The sequence below is a fragment of the Eumetopias jubatus genome, unplaced genomic scaffold (assembly GCF_037043125.1).
Source record: "Eumetopias jubatus isolate StellerSeaLion01/CBP00866 unplaced genomic scaffold, mEumJub1_p1.0 scaffold_11, whole genome shotgun sequence".
Lineage (NCBI taxonomy): Eukaryota > Metazoa > Chordata > Mammalia > Carnivora > Otariidae > Eumetopias > Eumetopias jubatus.
The window spans coordinates 90135433-90157227 of NW_028274817.1; the positions used below are offsets into that span (position 1 = coordinate 90135433).

The window sequence follows — 21795 nt, forward strand, 5'->3', positions numbered from 1 at the left end:
TCCCACTATGCAGCCTCATTGTGGATGTCTGCATAGGCCTGGAATAAATTTGCTCCTTGGGAGGACCCCACATTTTATTTTATTTTATTTTATTTTATTTTATTTTATTTTATTTTATTTTATTTATTATTTTTTGCCCCCTGAGCTTCATGTTAGTTGCTGCTCTGGAATCAAGAATTTAAGAAGGAAGCTAAGACTTTGAATTCTTTTCATCCATTCCCTAGGTGAATAAAACATCTGAAAGCAGGTTTTAACAAAGAGTAAAGAGCAATGGACATTTGAGAGACAGGCAGTAATAACAAAAACAATTATAATACCTTGTGTCTATTGAATAGTTGTTATGTGTTCAGCACCGTCCCAAGCACCTTACAAAGATTTTCTGATTTACCCTCACACCAACCCCAGTAGATAACTAGTATTATCCCCATTTGATAGGAATGAAAGTAACACCTCATTAGAAAGGTTAAGTAATTTTCCCAAAGTCTAATTATATAATTACTAATCTTTTATTGGGACCTCTTCGATAGCAGCTAAGCATGAATAAATCTATACATTCCCCTTCACTGTTTTGTCCAGAGCTGTATTTGCTGCTATGAGAACTCTGGCCTTCTGTTGATGAGATAGTTGCTCCCAGCAACCCCCTGCCTACCCTTCCCCAGATAGGCTTTAAAAAAATGGGATCTTCCTGAGTACAGTAAAAAGGGGTGAGCAGATATAGGTAAAAATGTTCCTGTGGAGCTAGCATCTCAATGTCAAGGCAGTTGGCCACATAACACTGAGAATGAGGGAGCCCAGCTGTAGTCCGCCTCTATCAAATGACTCAGATAGTTTTCAGATGTGGTGGGTGGGATGCAGCTCAAAGCTTGTTGGACTTCAAACATTTCCCCCTCTGTTTAATACATCCTGTGTGTTCTCCAGGGGAAATGCAATCCCTTATGCTTCTGTGATTCAACACAGTTGTTGCTTTTAAGTATATTTGAAATCCCAGAGGTCCCTCAGGCAAATCCTTTTAAGTGAGAAAGCTACATTTTACTGAATCAGATAACTCAATTTTGAGTTCCAACAAACTTGGGATGTGATTTGAAACTTCCAACCATTAAAGTATGAGCTGGCGCAAAAGGTAGAAAAGCACATCTCATCTTTGCTTGTCTGACAGCAGAGGCTGAGAATGTTCCCTCACTCACCATTTCAATGTATAGGAGGGCAGGGAGGCGGAAATATAGAGCTGGAGAAGCGAATTCCCACATAGCCAGGGTAGGAGACTTAGTTACTGCTCCTCTCTCATCCACTGGAAAAGGAAGTCACAGGATTACAACCCCTTGGTTGTGGCTTGATAGCATCTGGACCACCACTTCCCATGGTACCCTAGCAGTGGTTACTGTTTGAGTTTGAATCCAGTCTCTGCAACTTTCAAACTGTGTGGCTTCTGGACCCACTTAATCTCTCCATGCTTCAGTTTTCTTACATCTAAAATGAAAATAATAATAGTTCCAACCTCATCAGGTTGTTGAGAGTGTTCAATAAGTTAATCAAGTAAAGTGCATAGAACCATGCCTGTCACATTGTAGGAACTCAGTAAAGGTTAACAGTATTAAAGCTATGGCAATCTGTTCCTAAGAGGTTCTGGGGGCCCAGAAGAATCCTAAGGTTCTAGAGCTCTAGACATACTTTTCTCTACCAGCCACTCTCCAAATCATGGCGGAGGTGGGGTGCAGCTAGTTCACAATTAGACTGGCCCTTTGGAGGATATTCAAGAATGGTCTGACCCAGGGCGCCTGGGTAGCTCAGTCGGTTAAGCTTCTGCCTTAGGCTCAGGTCATGATCTCAGGGTCCTGGGAACAAGCCCTGAGTTAGTCTCCCTGCTCAGTGGGGAGTCTGTTTCTCCTTCTCCCTCTGCCCCCCTTCCCACTCTTGTTCACTTTCTCTCTCTCTCTCTCTCTCTCTCCTTCAAATAAATAAATAAAATTTTTAAAAAATGGTCTGACCCATTATGACCACTGGTGTGGACTCAACCCTATTCCTCCAAGATCACTGTAGAGTCTTCTGGAACTACTTCAGACTCTATGGACACCAAAAGAAGAAATGCTGAAATATGAAGTGTCACTGTAATTCAAACCACATGGTCAGTGTGGGTAGAATGCTAGCTAATGGTTGAGCAGGATGGTGATACACCCCAGGTAATGCTAATGGAAGTTGCACTTGAGGAAGATATAGATGCTGACTGTGGATCACGGGTCATGGTTCTAACTAAGATTCTGGGGGCAGAAAAGGTCCTGCATTGGATTTCTGGTCAGTGAAGAGAAGTCCCACAGTATTTGATAAATACTTTCTAAACACCTGCTATGCACTGGGTCTGTTGTAAGACAATTATTTCCACAAAGATTTATTGAGCACCTACTACCTACCAGCATACTTCTAAGTTCTAGGTATACAGCAGTGGATAAAATAGGCCCAAATCCCTACCCAAATGGAAGTTATATTTTAGTGGAAGAGACAGACTACCAATAAGGTAAATAACTAAAATAACGAGTATGATAGATAGCAGTCAGTGCAGAGGTAAAAAAAAAAAAAAATGAAGCAGGGAATGGAGCTAGAGTCAAAGATGGAGTAATGATGGCCTTTTGGATAGACCAAAGATGGTGAAGAAGTATGTCATCTGGATATTTACAGAAGGAATATTCTATGCCGAGGAAAGAGCAGATGCAAAGGCTCCAAGGCAGCAGTATGCCCGGGATGGTCCTTATTTTAAGGACTTCGGCTTTTACAATGTGGGTTAGGAATCCATTGTAGGGTTATAAGCAAAGGAATGATATATTCTGCCTATGTTTGACGGGATTACTTTGGCTGCTGTGTTTAGAATCAAGAAGAAGGAGGCAAGGACAGAAGTAGACCAGTTAGGAGGCTATGGCAACAATCCAAGGAGACATAACCATCCCTTGGGTCAGAGTTGTAGTAGTAAAGCTGGTGAGAACTGGTCATATTCCAGATCTATTTTGAAAGAAGATCCATCAGGATTTTCTGATGAATTTGCTGTGTAGTGTAAGGATGAGAGGAGTCAAGGATGCCTTCAAGGTTTCTGGCCTGAATGCCTGGAAGATTAGAACTATCATTAACTGATTTGGGTGGTGTGAGGGAGACTTCAAGAGGAGGAGGTTTGGAGAAGAAGACCAGGAACTTGGTCACTTTGCACGTGAAATGCCTATTAACATCCACATGGAGATGTCAGGCAGACCCTTGGGTGTATACATCGGAAGCTCAGGAGAAGGTCTGAGATGGAGATATAACTTAGGGAGTAGAGTAGAGAAATCTAGGAGATTGAATGAGATCATCGAGATGGTGAGTGTACCCAGAAAAGAGAAGATGTTCAAAGATGAAGTCCTGGGGCTTCATTTAGAGGTCAGTGGGACGGGAGGAAGTAGCAAGGGATGGAGAAGAAGCAACCAGTAAGGTAGGAAGCAAGCAGGAGAGTATGGTGTCCTGGAAGCCAAGTGAAGGAAATGTCTCAATGGGAAGAGTGATCAATTCAGTAAAAGGGTGCCGATCTATCAAGCGAAGTGCAAACGTTGAATGGACCCCTGGATTTAGCAATATGGAGGTCATCCAAGCTGTGTAGTGTTAGGGAGGAGTGAGGAGGAATGACCAGGAAGAGATAATGAAGAGGAAGGAAGACACTACCCCACATCTGGACCCAGTGATATGAAGGGGCTGGGAGAGAAAATGGCTACCATTTGAGGAGGCTGCCAGCGAAGCAGGGGCCTCTGAGGAAACGTAAGTTTCAGTTAGAGCAAAAAAAGTGAAGGGAAGCGTCAAGGAAGTGTAAGGGGTTATGAGGAATTTAGCTGATGATTGATAGATACTTGGCAGAAAGTTCCTGTTCTTTTAGGAGCTGGGTCAGAAGGAAGGAAGACGGTTACAGAAAAGGCAATGTTTAGAGCCATAAGGAGACTAGAGGCCAGGGGATAGGGGATGGCAGGGAACCCTAGATTTCTTCTGGTGACTGACATGAACAGGAATATAAGACATGATGTTCCAAAGTAGACTGTACTAGTAAATGTAAGGCAGTTTGAGAGGAGTGATGGGAATATGTAGAATCTGGGAGCTACTGCTTGACTTCTACCAATGGAGGATGAAGTCTGCATAAAGGAAACCTTGCTCCTCCTAGCATGTGGGCTTCCTCTTTCTGATGGAGGACTAGGGACTAAAGGCGGGGTGACCTTACATTGAACTCACAGGAAATCTCTTGACCCCTGGGGATGGTCGATTGCCCAGCCAATGCAAGAAATACTCTTTCAGGCATGAGTGCAGCCATTGTAGCCCCTGGCATAGACCTCCCCACTTTAGCTGGTGACGGGTTGTCATCACTATTGGCACACCAGGTAGCCACTTTTTCCCAATCCCCATTCCCAGGCTTCTGTGACCAAAAGTCAACCCAGAACCATTCCCTCAATCACCAGATCATCTCTATTTTACAGGAACATTTCCCGTGGTTGTTCTCTGCTAGCTTTGTTCCAAACATGTCCAAATGTATTTTCATGTGGCTGAAAGTGTTTAAACATTCTGACATTTCAATCATGTAATACGGCTGAATGAACTTCCATAGTATTTGGCACAGCAGTGTTGTTCAATTCTTTTCTGACTGTGATCGCCAAGCAGGAACCTAAGAAGTGGCAGGTATTCTCTAGGGAGATACAGAAGGCATATGTTGGCTCATGATTGCAGAGCGTCGTTGAGGCAAAGATGTTCTCTTGAGTCCAGTGGCAAATGGTGGGCATTATTTTGCCTGAAAATCAGAAGAGACTCCGAATTTGAGAAGTCTGAAGCCTTGAGGACCCTCCTACAACTTTTTTTATTTTTCCCAAGATGTTTCCCAGTGCTTTGCGGCTGATTCTCCTTCTTTGAGCTTCAACCATATCATCAACATACGGCCAACACAGCAACACATAAAGTAACTTATCCAAACTATATTAGAGAACTTACATGTGTCTACCCCCTACTCATTTAGCAATTAAAGGCCTGGCAGTATGTTTTCTGATTTGATGATGGGGCAAGATATCATCACCTTCATTTTACAGATGAGCAAATTTCTGTCACTCCTCGGGTGGAATTTATGTTCACCAAACTATACCATTCATTTATTCATTCGTTCATTTATTTGGTACAACCTTATTTAGCCCTCATACGGGCTCATCAATATTTTCACAGCCAATACTTCTGCGTAGGATTTAAATATTTGAACATTTTAAACAAATGGCTCCTGAATTCTTACTTTTGTGATACTCCTTCAAGAACTCTTTTTAGGAGGATACAAAGAGAGCTATAAGATGGACTCTGCCCTAAAGGAGCTCAAAGTCACGTTTACAATATTTACTCTGAACTTCTCAGAGGAAACCCAAGCTGAGATGTGTATCAGTCCAGCAACTTTTCTTGGTGTCTGTCTCGCTTAAGGTAACCCTAGATGCTGCGACATACAAATCCCAACATATGTAATGCTTCAAACACAATAGAAGTTTCTTTCTTGCTCGTGTGAAGTCCAAAATGGGTGGTCCAACTGGTGGGCAGCGATCTTGCAAGTGGTGATTCAGGGACGCAGACTTCTTCTATGATGTTAGACCCATCTTCACCTTTCCAAGCTTGTTGGGCTCATTTACTTCAAGCCGGTAGAATGGGAAACAACATGGAGGGTAGCATGTGGGAGGTTCTTATGGGCCAGATGTGAAAGTGGCACACAACAGTTCGCAATTCCTTCTATTGGCTAAGACCTAGTCATGTGGCCACACCTAACCTCAAGAGAGGCTTGAAAATGTGATCAAGGTGTGTACTCAGGAAGACAGGAAAAAAGGTTTGATGAGCCAAACCTTTGCCATTCAGTGTGTGTGTGTGTGTGTGTGTGTGTGTGTGTGTGTGTGTGTGTGTGTAGCTTTGGGCATGAGAGGGTTTATCTGGGGCAAGATGGACATAAGTAGGGCAGCAAAAGCTAGGCACGTGCGTTCCCCAGTAGGCTTCCGAGGTGTGCTGAGAGAGTGAGTTATGGTCATTTCCAAGGTGTATCTCTTCCTCATGAGGGGGATTCATGTTTGAGTGAGGAGCGTGAAAGAATCCTCCAAGATGGGGCGGCTTTGCTTTCACTTCAATTCTTCTTGTCCCTGGTGCATTCATTCTTCTGAAGTTCTGTTACCCATATGATTAATCCAATGATCTCCTGCCCTCCAGCTTTGGTACTACCTCTGGCTCCTGAAGGCTTTTACAGAAAAGACTTTCCTTGACTCTTCTGATCTTGGATCACATGCAGTCTTATCCTTCCGATCAATCTAAGCCTATGTGCTTGTGGGACAGAAAGAAATACTTAAATTGAATTCTGTCGTATGTTTGTTAACAGGCTTGGTCCGTTGGCTGATCACACAATAATAGAGTTCTTTCTCAAGTTCTAACAACTCATTACTGTCTCCGGGAAAGCCACTTCCTGTTTCTGTATCTCTAGTTCTTCTTCTGGGTGTGGGGGAGAAATGACATTTTAGACATCATAGCTATCTTGAGGGCACACAGTGGCTTCCAAATAAATGCTGTCGACATACTAGCTTTTGGTAAAAAGTGATTCTGAAGTCCTCTGCAAATCCCAAAATACCAGCCAAAGGTTCCTTATTGCTGAGTCTGTGGGCACTTCCAAGTTCTGACTGAGGGGAAAAAATAGCCACCTCACACTCTTTACTTTGTAATTGGATGTTAAAATAGAAATTTCTGCTGAGACACTAATAGATACCAGATACCAAAGGGACTCGTGAGATAAACTTTCCTATAGGATTTGAGGAAAGAAATGGCAAAACCCCAAAATTATGAGTTTTGTGACTCACTCACAACGTGGGGAAAAAGGGTTGAGGGTTAGAGTTTAGCAGAAGATTTTTTTTTAGATGTTATTTATTTGAGAAAGCTCTGCCGAGAAGGCAGGGAAATACTTCTCTCTTTACCTCAGATCATGAGAGAGGAGCTTCGGTGAAACCATTTGGCGGGATAATATGTGTTACCCATCGTTCGAGGGGAGACGCAGTAGAGGAATGCCTACTTCATACCTGGAATGGATAAACTGACTGCTCCAGTGGGTGGCTGCACTGGGTGGACCAAGGATCAAGAGTTCTGGAATCTACTGGAGAGAAGGATGCATAAGTGTTTCCTGTGAAACAGATTTGGACACGTGTGTGTGTGTGTGTGTGTGTGTGTGTGTGTGCGCGCGCGCATCTGTGTGTCTGTGTGTGTCTGTGTTCGACTGAGAGAGAGAAACAAACAGCAGTAGGATCAATTTAGGAACTATCCAGCAGGGCCGACTTAAAACAGTGAAAAAAAATCTTTGGAGAATAAAGCTGACAATAAAGCCAAGGGGACAGCCAGCGACTGAGAAAACAGCAAAGAGATGAGACAGGAGAGAGTCCATCACCTGGGGCAAGAGGACTGAGGTGACAGAGCCCCAGCATTTGGTTGTGGGGGGGAGACATTCCAGTTACAAAAGGCCTATCTCCCCCGCCTGCCCCCAACTACATACTTTTCCCTCCTCACACACCGGGGGTGGGAGGCCGGCAGGACCGGGTGAACAGCTGGGGGAAGAAAAACAAAGAAGCACTATTTTTTCTCCAGTTCAAAAGCTGACCATATCTCTCCCCACTCAACCCCTGCTCCAGGCTTCCTACCAGCATCAGGTCATGTTCAAAATTTTGATCATCACACAGACCTGGAAATTTCAGTTCCTAGTAATTACCAAAAAGAGAATGGGTTTTGGACTGAAAGTGATCACAAGAATTTTTATTACACAAACAATGAATCATGGAACAGTACATCAAAAACTAATGATGTACTGTATGGTAACTAACATAACACAATAAAATAAAAAAAAAAAATTTAAAAAGAATCTTTACTACCTAAGCACTCCAGAAAAGAAATGGGGCTCCGCAGGATTTTGTCTAGGGGCTGGGAAGGAATTATCCTTCTGAATAAATGTAAAGGAGTAGTAGGAGACAAAAAAATAAAGTTATCTTGTATTTATGTAACCACGTGGCGACAGCCCCTTTGGAATGCATTGGGAATGTTCATCATCCCCATCCCCCTCCATGACACATATCCTGGAAGGAGGCAGATGCCTGTTTTTCTTTTATGGACATATTAAATGCCTCCCCATGTGTATCGTATCCCTTTTCCTCACCCTGATCTCAGAGGAAAGGGAGACACCCTCATTTCCATTACCTGCACTTCTTATTTTACACGCAATGCTTCAAGGCATTATTTTGGAGTCGATTTCTAAATTTTGAGATGCTTAGTTAAATAAATGCATGCAAATTCCAGGTGCATTTTTTTCTGCTTAAACACATGGCCACAAATTTATTGCTTCAAAATCGTGCTTCGCTCCAGCATTTAGCCATAGTTGTGAGCATATTAGCATTGCACTCTGGAATGGCATAATCATTTCAGCATCAGGCTCCATTTCAAGATACTTCAGATGCCAGGAGGTCTCCAAGGGCCTGATTTCCTCCCTCTCCTTATTTACTTATTTTCTTTCTTTGTATTGCAGTAAAGTTCAAGGCTTGAGGAAGAGCTGGCTCTCTGAATCCCAGGCTGGGAGTAAATAATTCAGCACAGTGTGGCACAGAAACTGCTTCCCTCCGCCTCATTTCTTAAAAACTTGTGTCTGTGTGGATTCAAGATCCTGCTGAGCACTCTGATGTAGAGCAGGACAGATGTCCTGGCTGAATCAAGAGATACAAACTCAGTGAGGTGTAAGTCACCGGACGATGGGCCGTTCTGAAACTTGATGGAAAATGACACCACTTTGAAGCTTCTGTTTTTCAGCAAAGTAAGCGCTATTAGGGGTCTTTTGCAACCAGGTCAGAGCAACAAAGAGACATACTATGCAAAGCAGAGGGAGTGCTGTCCGGCTACTTTCCTTGCCTACTATGCTCCTCTTTTGCTTTTTGGATTGACAGCTTGGAGTCCTGGGTACACACCATTGGCTAACTTCCAACTGTTACGTTAGCTGGGCAATCCCGACGTGGGACTCGATCCCAGGACCCCAGGATCATGGCCTGAGCTGAAGGCAGACGCTTAACTGACTGAGCCACCCAGGCACCCAAGGTAATTCTTTTAAACAAACATGTCCTAGGGATGGGGAGCGACAAACCCATGCACAGCCCTCATGTGTCTTTCCTTGCCCGCTCTGGTCAGGGCCACTGCAGTGTAGACAGAAATGGAAGATGTTCTAAATTCTACACCATCCTTTGAACTCAACTCCGTGCCTCCCATCTGCCCCGTATCACACCAGCAGGCCAGTTCTCCCTGCATCCCATTTTCAGGTATTGCTCCCTGTTCAGAAATCCGCAGCGGCCTCCCAGTCGGACATCCACAAGGCAAAATGTCTCTGCCTCATCCTAAGCCTCTCTCATATTCTGGGGAGAGAAGCTGACTGTTTATTGTCCCAACCTGCTTCCTGCTGATCTATGGATTGGTGGTACCTGCATTTGGCCACTGAAGGCCACAGCTCCTATTGGACACCCTCCTATAGCTACAGCGGTTACTCTTGTTCTCTTTTTTTCAAATTTTTTAAAAAGATTTTATTTATTTGACAGAGTGAGAGAGAGAGCACACAAGCAAGGGGAGCAGCAGAGGCAGAGGGAGAAGCAAACTCTCCACTGAGCAGGAAGTCTGACACAGGACTCGATCCCAGGACCCCAGGGTCGTAACCTGAGCTGAAGGCAGACGCTTCACCGAGTCACCCAGGCGCCCCTCTAGCTCTCTCTTCAGGTTACTTAACCACTCTGTCCTCTTGAGCCTCTGCGCTACCTTCTCATGCTGGGGTACTTGACTATCGCTTGGTAGTTCTTTCTGGTAAGCTCACTCCACTTCCCCTTCTGACTAGGCTGTTTTTCGCCAGCAATCCCTGTGCTAACAGAGGAATCAGGAGTTCTGGGTTCCAGACTTGCCCCTGTCACTTTCTGCCTTGCATGACTTTGGATCTTAGGTATCTGAGTGCCTTTGAGCCCTCTATCCATTATCTGTTAATGGGAACAGTAAGGCCTACGCAGCACGCCTCACGGGGTTGCTAGGTTAATAAAATTTAGTTTTGTGCTAGAAAAGATACTGTTTTATAAATGTGGAGAACCTCATAAACCTCAGGTTTTGTTATCACGTTAGAAGAATCTTAGTGAGGCTCAAAAAACACATTCCCAGAAAAGGAAAACAACAACAACAACAACAACCAGGAATAGAGCCACAGAAGGAAGTAAACAACCCAAGAGAAACATCCATGCCACTTATAAGTCACTTACGCCAATGATTCATCTGGGGCCATCCTCACTCAGGGTCTCAAGCACAGGGCAACCCTGTGTGTGTCACCATAGCAACTGCCTGCAAGACTCTGGAAATTCCAGCAGCTTACAATATCAATCATCATGAGAAAAGGGGTCAGGGCAAACTGCAAAAAAATGTATATCACGGAGACCACAGAAAGAATTACAGTAGAGACGGTCTGTAGAAGTTGTTCTCAAAAGTATCGGCCGTGGACCTGCAGCATCAATATCACTGGGAACTTACTAGACATGCAGAGTCTTGAACCCCACTCAAGACCCACTGAATCAGAAACTCTAAGGGTGGGACCCAGCACTGTGTTTTAATAAGCCCTCTAAGTGATTTCAGTGCATGCTAAAATTTGAGAACCACTGCCCTAAGGGTCGGGAAGTTTGGCTTCCACTCCTGGTGTCCAAACATGCAGAGGGTGAATAATGAAGAGACTGAAATAAAAGTTTAAAAATGGAAGGCAAATATGATCTCATCATTTCCCTGTGGTTTACCTGAGTAGGAATGGTGACTGCAATACAGCACTGGAAAGTCTGACCGTACGCGTTCTCTGTCTCTGCGTGACAAATGACCACAAAGTAACTGGCTACAACAACACACATTCACTATCTCACAGTGTCTGTGGGTCACAACTCTGGGCATGACTTAACTGGGTCCTCTGCTTTAATAGCTCACAGAGTTGCGATGAAGGTGTTGGGCAGGACTGGGTTCCCATCAGAGGCTTGATTGGAGAAGGATCTGCTACCGAGTGCCCTCACGTTGTCGGCAAAATTCACTTCCTTGTGGCTGTAGGATTCATGGAAGCTTGCTTCCTCAAAGCCAGCCATGAAGAGAGAAACCTCTAGCTACGTGGACTCTTATGTAACAGAACACAGTCATGGGGGGGGTGACCATCCATCACCTTGACGTATTCTATTGGTTAGAAGTAAGTCACAGGTGTCACCCACACTCAAGGGGAGGATGGGGGTTATACAAGGGTGTGAACAGAGGGAGGTGGGGATTGTAAGAGCCATGTGAAAAGAAAGTCTTCTAGAGTCTGCCCTCTGGCCCCCGTGATTATTCATGTCTCTCTCACATGGGAAATATCTTTAACCCTGTCCAAACGTTCCCAAGAGTCTCACGGCCTTAGAGCAGCAGCTCAAAGTCCAAAATTCCATCATCTAAATCGAGTCCAAGTATGGAGCAGGCTCCTGGGTGTCACTGATGCACGGCTCTGGGGCTACAATTGCTTTCCATCTGTAGGCCTGTGAAACTAAAGAGACGCATTATCTGCTCCCAACATGTCCAGCATATAATGGTGAGATGAGCACAGCACAATAGCTGTGGACATTCCAGTTCGAAAAGGGACAGAACGGAGAGAAAAAAGGAGTCAGTGGTCCACAGCCGTTGTGAAATCCAGCCAGGCAAATAGTTCGAGTTACTTGATTAGATTTCAGGGTGGGAATCATTCTTCATGGCTCTCAGCTCCACCCTCTTGGGCTCTTGGTTCTGTGTTAATCATCCTTCCATTTTCATGGAAGGTAGCCTGTGTTTGCCACTTAGTAGTTTTATCAGTCTGCTTCCTGCCAGTGTAATTTTGGGGATCCAACAGCCTCTCCATTTCGTACTCTCTTTGCCCTTTTCAGTTCAAGCTAGCGGCGTCTATTGTGAAACAATCTTCTCAGAAACCTTCTGGGTGTTCCATTGATTTCAAAGGGGTTTACTCCATTAGACAAAAGCCACACCCAGATTTTTTGTTTGTTTGTTTCAAAACAATTCCTTCTCTATTTGGACCTCTTGTTGAGAGGGCATAGAAACTTTCTAGAAAGGACCCTTTGTATGACCGGACACTCTGACTTCTTGACCTTTCTGATGTTTTAGCAAAAGCTTGTAGGGTTACATGCTTCCTAGACCCTCTTTGTCTAGACCGAGCTGTCTTCATTTTAGCATCTCTTTGCCATCTGAAAAGACTGCATTTCCAAAATCATTAAGTCCTCTTTCTTTTTTTTCTTCCCTCAATTTATTTCTCACCTCTCACATTTCACTCCCAGCAACAAGAAGAAACTAAGCAACGCCATTAATACTTCACTGGCAAATCTCCTTAGCTAGATAACTGAGTTCATCACTTCTAAGATGTGCTTTGCCCATAACAACTGGAGATCGTTTTTCTGAGCCTTCTGCCCCTACATAACAAGGATTCTCCTTCCTTCCATTTCCATTACCATATTCCTCACTTCATCTGAGTCCTCACCAACAGCATCCTCCAACTCCACACCTCTACTGCTTGAGGCAATTTAGGCTTTCTCTCTAGTGTTCCTCCAGATTCTTCCAGAGTTTATCTACTGGTAAGCTGCAAAACCATTCCCACATTTCTAGGTATTTATTACTGCAACATCCTACTACTTGTACCAAAATAAGTTAGTTTTCTATCACTGCATAATGAATTACCATGAAATCAACAGCTTAAGACAAGATTCATTTGTTATCTCAATTTCTGTAGTTCAGAAGTTATAGTATTGCTTAGTTTGGGCTTCTGTTCAGGGTCTCACGAGGGTGAAATCAAAGGATCAGCCAGGAGTCAGAGGGTTGAGTGCAGAAGAATTTGACTCCAAGCTCCCTCAGGTTACTGGAAGAACTCATTTCCTTGAGGCTGTAGGATTCATGGTAGCTTGCTTCTTCAGCGCCAGCGAGAAAAAGAGATGGCTAGGAAGATAGAGTCTTATATATTGTAACATAATCATTGGGATGACATCCCTCACCTTTGCCATAATTTATTGATCAGAAGCAAGTCACAGATTTCACACACATTCCAAGGGACAAGATTATATAAGGACATGAACATAAGAAGATAGAGATTTTTTGAGTCACCCTAAAATCTGTTTGCTACACTGACCTTGTTCAAAATAAACAGAACAAACAGAATTTTTAGGGGAAGAATCCCTTCACATCAGTAACATGTGTAAATTAAAACCCAGGAGCTCAATGGTGGGTGGGAAGAGAAAAGCAATTAAGTATGGAAAGAAAATGTTTTAAAGATTTTATTTATTTATTTGAGAGGGAGAGCAAGCAAGAGAGAGAGCATGAGTGGTGGGGGGGGCGGAGCAGCAGAGGGAGAGGGAGAAGCAGACTGCCCGCTGAGCAGGGACCCCCCCGCCTGACATGGAGCTTGATCCCAGGATGCCAGGATCATGACCTGAGCTGAAGGTAGACACTTAACTGACTGAGCCGCCCTGGTGCCCCTGGAAAGACATTTTTTTTTTTAAGTTTCCCTATAGATTGCTAAGAGAGGTGTGGAGGATCCTTTGCTGATAAAGATGATGCAGAAAGAAGGGAGAGATCCTGAAGGATAAACTGGTTAGGGAAAGATATGTAGGTGAGTTAAGACTTAAAATGTACTTCGGATAGTGGATCGTATTTAGAGATGAAGAGAGCATTTCATTACATAGTGAAGACGTGAAAACTAGTCAGAGTTGGTAACCAGCATGGAACATAGAAGGGACAGCTGGGAGACTGAAGTGATTCAGTGGTTCCCTAACCATGGCTACACATTAGAATCACCTGGAAACTTTAAAAAAATACTGATTTCCAGGTCAATCCCACGTATCGCATTTCAACCAGTAGGAGGTGAAACCCAGCAGTCAGTGTTTGATAAAAGTGCTCGATCTAGTGGCATCTTGTCTTGAACTCGTAGCCTCTGAACTGTGAGAAAATCAGTATCTGGTGTTTAAGCCAAAAAAAAAAAAAAAACCAAAAAATAAAAAATAAAAGTGCTCGAGGTAAATTTAGTGTAGAGCAGGGCTGAGTGCTACAAGACTGAATAAAAGAGCATCCTCCTGTGAAACGAAGCAGTGGGTCACATTATGTCAAATAGGATGAACTGTAGGTTTTGCATATCACCTAGGACATAGAACAAAACACTAGTTTAGACTCACCCCAGTTCCTCATAATCATAGAACATAGATGTGTCAGACATATCTGATGCCCATTTCGGATCCTCTTTCTCTCATCTGTTTCATTTTGTTTTCTTTTCAGCTGTTGTGGTGATGGCAAGTTTGGTGAGGGCTTTCTTCCTCTGGTCGCAATCAGAGTGCCTCGCCTCCCAACCGAAACTGATGCTTCTCTCCTTGGTACTCTGCCCTGCACCTTCATCCTGGCTTGCACCCTTCATCCTGGCCTGCACAAACCAGAAGTGTAGGCTGGTTAACATCCCGTGGAGTAAACCTTTGACCAATGAGATCCAAGAACCAATGGATAAATCTCTTCCTCTTTATCCGTGCACTGTCCCTAGTGGAGGCCTTGAGTGCTTTTTATAGTGGGGGTTGAGTGCCACAAATCTAGCATTCTGTTGCATTTAACAACAGCGGGCTTAACAGCACCATTTTATGTTTGTTCTACTTCAGCTGTCCCACTCTCTCCCTCTCCTGCTTCCTGGAAAAGTATCTCTGGTAAAATACAAGCACATGAGCTTCAGGAGCCTTAGGCTCAGCTTTCTGCTAACCCCAAGTTACAAACGTAGGTACCTTGCACTAGATCGTTTTGGAACTTATATTTCTGTCATAAAAATTATACTTAAAACTTTGTTTTCACATTTAAACACTTCCGACATTTTAAAACATACTACTGTGTGGGAGAAATCTTAAGTAACATACAAATCATAAGTAAATACAATTGGTAGAACGGCACAATATGTGGAGAAGACATTTTGAAAAGGGACAACAGAGGGGATGTAAAGCCAGCATGCTGCCAGTGCTAAGAAAAGCTAAGTAACCTCAAATAAAACAATTACTTAAAAAAATTACTTGTTTTTAACAGCTTTATTGATGTATAATTGACATACAACAAACTGAAAATATTTAAAGAATGCTATTTATAATTTTTGACATATGTAGATAGGCATGAGACCATAATCACAATCAAAATAATAAACATCTCCATCACTCTCAAAAGGTCTCTTGTGTCACTTTAGAATAGCTCCCCCATTGCCCTCTGAGCTCTAGCCTCCCTTACCTGGGAAACTTAGGATCTATTTTCTGTCATTATAGATTAAATTGCATTTTCTAGAATTTTATATAAATGAATCATACAATATATATACTCTTTTTTGGTCCAACTTCTTTACTCAGCATAATTACTTTGAGAGTCATTTATGTTGCAGTGTGTATCAATAGTTCATTTCATTTTATTGCTGAGTAGTATCCCATTGAATAACTACATCATGATTTGTTTATTCCCTCACCAGCTGATGGATATTTGGGTTATTTACAGTTGAGGCTATGTTTTAAAAAGTCGCTGTGGACTACCTGTACAAGTATTTGTATGGATGTATACTTCTTTTTTCTCTTGGGTGATTGCTTAGGGTGGAATGGCTGGATCATATGCAATAGATGGATATTTCGCATTTTAAGAAACTGCCAAAATGTTTTCCAGTGTGGTTATACCATTTTACATTCCCACCAGAAGCATATGAGTATTCCAGTTCCTCCAAATCCTTACCAACATTTGGTATGGTTTATCTTTTCAACTTGAGTCATTCAAATAAGTGTGTAGTAGTATCTCATTGCTGTTTTAATTTGCCCTTCCGTAATGACGGATGAAGTTGAGCATCTTCTCATGTGCTCGTTTATTGTCACCTATTTTATTTTATTTATTTATTTTTCATTTATTTTTCATTTTTTTATTATGTTATGTTAATCACCATACATTACATCATTAGTTTTTGATTATTGTCACCTATTTTACAGAAGAGTTTGTGAAGAATTGGTATTATTTCTTCATAACATGTTAGAATTCTCCAGTGAAGCCATCTAGGCACGAGGATTTCTTTTGAGAAGGTTTTTAACTATTTATTTATTTATTTATTTAGAGAGCTTGAGAACGGGGAAAGGGGCAGAGGCTGAGGGAGAATCTCAAGCAGACTCCACGCTGAGCATGGAGCCCAATGCAGGGTTCGATCTCGTGACCCTGAGATCATGACCAGAGCCGAAGTCAAGAGTCAGTTGCTCAACTGACTGAGCCACACTCCACTACATATTTAATATTTATTTATTTATTTTTAAGATTTTATTTGTTTGAGAGAGAGAGAGAGTGAGTAAGAGAGAGAGCACAAGTGGGGGGGGGTTGGGGAGAGGCAGAGATAGAAGGAGAAGCAGGCTCTCTGCTGAGCAGGGAGCCCAAGGTGGGTCTCCATCCCAGGACCCCAGGATCATGACCTGATGCTTAATCAACTGAGCCACCCAGGTGCCCCTACATATTTAATTTTTAAAATAGATATATAACTATTCAGATTATCTATTTCTTCTTGAGAGAGTTTGGTAGTTCATGTCTTTCAAAGAATTTGTCCATTTTATCTGTTATCAAATTGATTGGCATAAAGTCATTTGTAGTACACCATTTTTAACCTTTTTATATCCATAGAATCTGTAGTGATGACGTCTCTCATTCCTAATGTTGGTAATTTGTGTTCTTTCTCTCTCTCTCTCTCTCTCTCTCTGCTGATTAGTCTGGCAAGAGTTCTATCAATGTTATTGATTTTCTCCAAGAACCAATTTATGGTTTTATAATTTTTTCTATTGTTTTTATCCTGTCTAGTCCACTGATTTCTGCTCTAAACTTTCTTCTTTATTTTTACTTTTCACAATTATTTTTTTAGTTTCTTTTTTACCCAAGTTTTTAATTTAAATTCCGGTTAGTTAAAATACAGTTTAATATTAGTTTCAGGTGCACAATTTAGTGATTCAACACTTCCATACAACACGCAGTGCTCATCATGACAAATGCTCTCCTTAATCCCCATCACTATTTCATCCATCTCCCCCTACCCACCTCCCCTCTGGTAACCATCAGTTTGTTCTCTATAGTTAAAAGTCTGTTTCTTCATTTGTCTCTTTTTTTCCTTGTTCATTTGCTTCTTAAATTCCACAGGTGAGTGAAATCACATGGTATTTGTCTTTCTCTGACTGACTGATTTCGCTTAACATCATACTCTAAAACTATGGAACACTTCATGAATTTGTGTGCCATCCCTGTGCAGGGGCCATGCTAAAACTTCTCTGTATCATTCCAATTATAGTATATGTGCTGCCAAAGCAGGCACTCTTTTTCCAGTTTCTTAAGGTTGACACTGCGGTCATTGATTCGAGACCTTTCTCCTTTTCTAATATAGGTGTTTAGTGTTACAATTTTTCTTTAAATATTGTGTAGTGACATCCCACAAAAAGCTGCATTTTATTTTTATTTGGTTCAAAATACTTTTTAATTTCTCTTTATTTCTTTTTTGACCCATGAGTTTTTTAGAAGAGGACTATTTAATTTCCAAATATTTGGGGATTTTCTGGAGATTTTCCCATTATTAATTTCTAATTTAATTCCATTGTTGTCAGACAAGATGCTTTGTAGGTCTGAACACTTTAAATTTATTGAAAGAACTGTTCTAGGGCTCAGCATATGCTCACCTTAGTAAACGTTCCATGTGCCCTTGACAAAAAATTACTGTCTTTGGGTGGCATGTTCTATCTAAACATCAATTTGGTCACTTTGGTTAGCATTGTTGTTAGGCTTTTTTCCATCCTTAGTGATTTTCTATCTACTTGTTCATCAATTATTGAGAAGGGGATATTGAAATCTTTTACTGTATTGGTGGATTTATCTAGCTCTTCTTGACATTCTATCAGTTTTGTTTCATGTATTTTGAAACTCCGTTACTAGGTGCATAAATATTTTAGATTTTTATGTACTCTTGATAAAGTGATCCTTTATCATTGTGAAATGGTGTTCTTTATCCATGGCAATATTCTTTGTTCTGAAATCTACTTTGTCTGATATTAATATTGCCACTAAAGCTTTCTTCATTTTTTAAGATTTATTTATTTATTTGACAGAGAGAGAGAGCGTGCGCACAAGCAGGGGGAGCAGGAGAGGGAAAAGAAGGCTCCCCGCTGAGCAGGGAGCCTGACACAGGGCTGGATCCCATGATCCTGGGATCATGACCTGAGCCAAAGGCAGACACTTAACCAGCTAAGCCACCCAGGTGCCCCTAAAGCTTTCTTCTTATTAGTGTTAAGATGATATATACTTTTCTATCCTTCAAAGCTGTTTGTGTATTTATAGTTGAAGTGTTTACTTGTAGGCAGCATATAATCAAATCATACTTTTTATTTTTTTAATTTTTATTTATTTATTCATTTTTTATTTAAATTCATATAATTAACATATAATGTACTATTGGTTTCAGAGGTAGAGGTCTGTGATTTATCAGTCTTATATAATACCCAGTGCCCATTACATGAAAATATGGAACACTTCACAAATTTGCATGTCATCCTTGCACAGGGGCACGCTAATCTTCTCTGTATCATTCCAATTGTAGTATATATGCTGCCAAAGCGAGCACCAAATCTTACTTTTTAAATCAAATCTGATATCTCTGCCTTTTAATTGGGACATTGAGACTATTTACACTTAATATGATTATTGGTACAGTTAGGTTTAAATTTATCTTCCTGCTATTTTATTTCTATTTGTTCTGTTTGGTCTGTGTTCTCCTGTTCCCCATTTTTTGCCTTCTTTTGGATTAATTGGATATTTTTATGATTCCGTTTTCTTTCCTGAGTTGACTTAACTCTTTGTTTTCTTATTTTAGTGGTTGCTTTAGAGTTTATAGTATACAACTTTAACTTATCACCGTTTACCTTAAAATGATATACCACTTCACATATAGTATAAAAACTTAATAATAGTATATTTCTTGCCTCCCGACTTCTGTATCGTTGTCATACAAGTTACTTTCATAGAAGTTATAAACACCAAACTACATTGTTATTATTGTAAACAGTCCATTGTGACTTAAAAATCATTAAATGACAAGATAAATATAAATTTACCCATGTAGTTACAATTTCCAAGTCTCTTTATTTCTTTATATAGATTTATTTTTTTGAGAGAGCATTTTCTCCTCCCAGTTTTTTTTAAAGTTTTATTTATCTAAGTAATCTCTACACCCAATGTAGGGCTTGAACACACAACCCCAAGATCAAGAGTCACATGCTCTACTGACTGAGCCAACCAGGAACCCCTCTTTATATAGATTTCTATTGCCATCTGGTATGATTTACCTTCTGCCAGAATTACTTCCTTTAACATTTCTTATAGTGCATGTGTACTGATGATAAATTCTCGCAGCCTTTGCATCTGAAAGACTTTTATTTTGCCTTCATTTTTGAAAGATACTTTCACTGGATATAGAATTCTAAATTGAACTTTTTTTACTTCTAGTAAAATGTCCCTTCATTGTCTTCTCACTTGATTGTTTCCCCCCCAAAAATTTGCTGTCATCTTTATTTTTGCCTCTCTGTAGGTAACCAATTTTTTTCTCACTGTTTTTAAGATTTGCTCTTTATCATTGTTTTTGCAAATTTATTGTCATGTGCTTTGCAGTAGTTGCTTTCATCTTTCTTGTATTTGGGGTATGCTAAGTTTCTTGAATCTCTGGGTCTATATTTTTCATAAAATTTGGATTTGGAGGCCATTATTTTTTCAAATTTTCTTTACTTCCCCACTTCCCTTTCATGAACTTCAATTACATGTAGATTAGTACACTTGCTGTTGCTCACAACTCATGGGTGCTCTTTTTACTTTTTAAAACTTTTTCTCTGTGTGTTTTATTTTGTATAGTTCCTTTTGCTATGTCTTTGAGTTTGTGGATAGTTTCTTCTACAATGACTAATCTGCCATTAATCTTATCCAGTGTATTTTGCATCTCTGACATTGCAGTTTTTATTTCTAGAATTTTGATTTGGTCTTCTGTCATATATTCCATATCTCTACTTAACTTTTTGAACATATAAAAGATAGTTATCTTTTAAATTTTTTAAGATTTTATTTATTTATTTGTCAGAGAGAGAGAGAGCACAAGCAGGGGGGAGCAGCAGACGAGAGGGAGAAGCAGACTCCCTGCTGAGCAAGGAGCCCAATCTGGGACTCAGTCCCAGGACACTGGGATCATGACCTGAGCCGAAGGCAGAAGGTTAACCGACTGAGCTACCCAGGCATCCCTGAAAGACAGTTATAAAAACAGTTTTAATGTCATTGTTTACTTATTCTAATCTGTTTCCCTGTTCTGGGTCAGTTTTGATTGTGTGATTATTTTTTGTCATTATAGGTCATGTTTTCCTGCTTTTTTGCAAGCCTGGTAATTTTTGATTAAATGTCAGATATTCTGAGTTTTGCTTTTAAAATGTATTAGGTGGGACTGGAATAGTGTGGTATAGTACTGATTATCCCTTACTTCTGAGGTAAAACCCTTCTGTGTGCTCTGACTGATGCTTCATGAATCATGAGGTTTTCCAGTCTAGCTACTGGGATTATTCCCAACTCACTGTGAGCACCAGGCACTATTACTTATAATCCTTTTGGGTGGTTCTTTCCCCAGCCTTAGGATTTTTCATACTTGCAGGCACTGATCAATACTCTGCTAAATATTCAAGAGTGATCCCCCTGCAAATCACCAGTTTTCTCTGTGTGAACCTATCTCTTCTCTGATACTCTGTCTTGCAAACTCTAGCCATATTCTTCTTCCCAGACTCTCATGCACATCTCCTTAGCTCAGGGAGTACTTCTGGCTCTGCCTCTGTTCCCCTTATCTGCACTTTACCTTTGAATTCTTCCAAATCAATAAACTAGGCTAATCGTTGGACTTATGTCATTTGTTTTTCATTTCTCAGGAGTCACCATCTTTTGCCACATGATATGCAGTGTCTTAAAAATCATTGTTTCTTAGGTTTTGTCCAATTTGGGGTTGTTTTTGTTGGGTGGGTGATCTGGTGCCTATTACTCCATTTTAGCTGGAAGTGGAATTCCAACTATTTGTTGCTAACCACATTGATTGTTTGCCTGTCAGAAAGTAATAGTTTGAGCATTTTACATCTCAAAACAATTTATTGTACCTTACATGTTGGTATTTAACTGTGTTTTAGTTATGTTTTAAGAAATCGGTGAGCTGCTTTTGGTTGACATTTGACCCATTTTTTTCTCATTTAAAGTAATGGAAACTAAGGGGTGCCTTGGTGGCTTGGTCAGTTAAGCATCTGCCTTCATCTCAGGCCATGATCTCAGGGTCCTGGGATGGAGCCTCATGTTGGGCTCCCTGCTTGGCAGGGAGTCTGCTTCTCCATCTGCCCCTCTCCCCTGCTCATGCTCTCTCTCTCTCTCTCAAATAAATAGATAAAAATCTTTAAGAAAAATAATGGGAACTAGGTTTCCAGTTAGCATTTTTATGTAGTATGTCTTATTTTCTGTAGTGGATTATTGAGGTTAATTGGGAAATGCCTATAAATATTAGACTTTTAGGCTTAGGCTTTTTTCCCTCACATGAAAATTCTCCTGGAAATAGCCTGTCTAGAGCTGTCATGGCAATTCCATGAAGTTTTCAGAGACAAGTGCCTTCTGTCTTTCTGCTCCTTGATGCATGAATTTCATCTCCCTCAGAATTAC

At 41.1% G+C, this 21795-nt stretch overlaps 2 non-coding genes across 2 annotated transcripts; both read right to left on the reverse strand.

Moving 5' to 3' along the window:
* Positions 1-17293: 17293 nt before the first annotated feature.
* LOC114216884 (U6 spliceosomal RNA) lies at positions 17294-17401 on the reverse strand. Its single transcript, XR_003610859.1, has one exon. It is a non-coding gene; the product is annotated as a U6 spliceosomal RNA (small nuclear RNA).
* A 1190-nt stretch (positions 17402-18591) lies between these two features.
* LOC114216883 (U6 spliceosomal RNA) lies at positions 18592-18697 on the reverse strand. Its single transcript, XR_003610857.1, has one exon. It is a non-coding gene; the product is annotated as a U6 spliceosomal RNA (small nuclear RNA).
* Positions 18698-21795: the final 3098 nt, after the last annotated feature.